Source organism: Pteropus alecto, unplaced genomic scaffold, assembly GCF_000325575.1.
Source record: "Pteropus alecto unplaced genomic scaffold, ASM32557v1 scaffold40, whole genome shotgun sequence".
NCBI lineage: Eukaryota > Metazoa > Chordata > Mammalia > Chiroptera > Pteropodidae > Pteropus > Pteropus alecto.
In genome coordinates, this window is record NW_006431919.1 from 4463321 (window position 1) to 4465929 (window position 2609).

The following is a 2609-nucleotide window of genomic DNA, read 5'->3' on the forward strand; positions in this document are numbered from 1 at the left end:
TGAAAGACCGTAGGATTTTTGTCCCATGGGAAATGTTGACAAAGTTATCTTATATGTCTCATGGCAAGGGATCCTTGGATGTAGTTAAGGATTCTACATATATATTTATGTTTGGAATATTGCCACAGTAAGGCTATTATTACTAACAAAGAAAACAGCACACAAAAACAGTCTATAAACACAGTCTATAAAAGTTACAAGAACTATGTGGTGCAATAGTAAATAGCATTACCACAAATAAATGTTACTACTGCTATTCGTTGAACATCTGCTCTGGGCTGGGCATTTTACACCTTTTGTCTGATTTCATGCTAACATATCTTTGGGGAGAAATAGTTGCATTTCCACTGGATAAATGTTTTGCATAAATGAATGAGACTCAGAAAGTTCATAAGAGTTGGTAGAGACCTTAGAAATCATTAAATAATTTTATTCAACTATATTTTATAAATAAGTGAACTCGAGGCCCTAAAGAATAAGTGACTTGCCCAGGGTCATGTGAGGGTCTAGTTAAACTAAAACTAATTAGAAGCTAGCTCTCTGACTCAAAGTCCAGAGATCTTCCTATACTCAAACAACCCTAAAACTCAATGTCTGGCATTTTTTCTAGCCCTGTAGAGCTAGTCAAATGTATCTAGATAAACTAGACCATGACCTAGGGAAGGTTTTTTGAATTGAAGCAGCTGAAAACTAAAATCGAAATTAGCCTCAAATCTAAATAAAGTTGGCAAATGCATAGATGATGGGACTTTGGAACTGGGATAAAATTTTTCTCCAACCCAAAAAAGGTAAAAAGGATTAAGAAGTGCCAATGGCCAGTTATGAAAATGGTCACAGGGATATAAAGTACAGCATAGAAAATATAGTCAGTAATATTGTAATAACTATGTATGGTGCCAGATGGGTACTAGACATGTTGGGGTGATCACTTCAAAGGTATATAAATGTCTAATCATTATGTTGTACACCTGAAACTAACACAATATTGTATGCCAACTGTAATTGAAAAAGAAAAAATTTTCCCCCAACACAAAACATTTCCTTGATGTCCGCTGTATCCCTAAAATTCCTTATTCAGAATGAAGCCTTTGATTCCACAAAGTTAAGTTTCTTTGTAAACACTCTTGGTAGGCAAAAATACCTGGAAAAGTGAAACTTGGTTTAAATGCCTGTTACAAGATGTCTTCCTGATAATAACATTCGACAGGAATACTAAAGAGAACTTGATGTCTGGGGTAGACACATAAGAGAGTAAGCAAAGAATTCAGAATGGAAAATTAGAAAATATTGAAGCCAAATGTCATGATTTTACATGTTTTAATGTACATTTCTAAAATGTAATCATAAAGAAATAGAAGAAATTGGTTATTCAGCAGAGAAACCTCTTGTTGGATGTACAGGAGTCTGAAGTGGATGATTATGCCATTATCTAAACAATACCAGGAGGAAAAACTTATTTTTAAAAGAACTTTAATTACCTAGATATTTTAGACAAATAAAATAGTTCATTATCCTTTTCTTTATTTCACCTGGAAACTGTGATCAGAAAAAGAAAATCATTTTTGTTTTTTTTCCCAAAAACAAATGTTTCTGACCTAGAGAACTTATCTTCACACCCAAACTCATTTAGTGAGGGGGCAGAAAAGCTGTTAATTTAATTTGAGTAATTAGCTTAATAAACTGCATAGAAACCATTTACCAATGATATAAAAACTAACTTCCCGGCCATTGAAAAACCATTAGAAAGAAGCCAGTGCAATAACTGGTTATAGACATCTGTGGGGTTTGGCAATCTGGCATCTTTTCCTTTGGGGAGCTGCTCTCTACCACCATGTGGTCCTGTTTTTGCGCTGCCAATCTTGGTACCCGACACCCCCTTACATTACTGGCCCAAGCAATTATAGACCCTCTTTGCACTGACCACAATGATTGGGCTAAACATGATCTTGTGACCCATCAGGCCAATCAGAATTCTTCTCCAGGATTTTTTAAATCTGGAATTTAAATGAGAAGGAATCCTTACAATTTAAGTTGAAACTAAACTTATCGAAGAGCTATCTTCTGAATCTTGGAGAGAACATTTTTCTGCAGTAGGAGAGAACAAAGCCACTCACCCAATCAAGATACATGATGAAGAGAAAGAGTCCTGATGTCATTGAGTCCCTAGACCCAGTTCCTGAAGCCAATCTTTACCATAGCTTTCAGTGTAAGAGCTAATCAATTGCCTCTTTTGCCTAAGCTACTTTGAGTTAGAGGTCATCTCTAACAACCAAAGAGACTCTGATTCATCAATTGGTGACCAGCTAGGAATCATATAATAGCTAATTAAGAAAAAGAAAGTCAGTAATTGAGTTCTAACCAGTTGTTTCTGTGGTTAGCCACTGGTCTCAAACTGGTTTGACCAAATTCAAATTTTTCCCGTCCAAACCCATTTGCATGTATTGAGGCACCAATGTCACCATCTTGACATCTCTCAGCGTCCATTTTTCTCCTGTACTGACAAGGGAAAGAATGCTTTCTTGCTAACCTGTCTGGGGGAAGAGGAGCTGGGAATGTTAACTTATAAATAACCAAAAGTTCTCAAAAAATTGTTTAGTGTTAAGCATAAG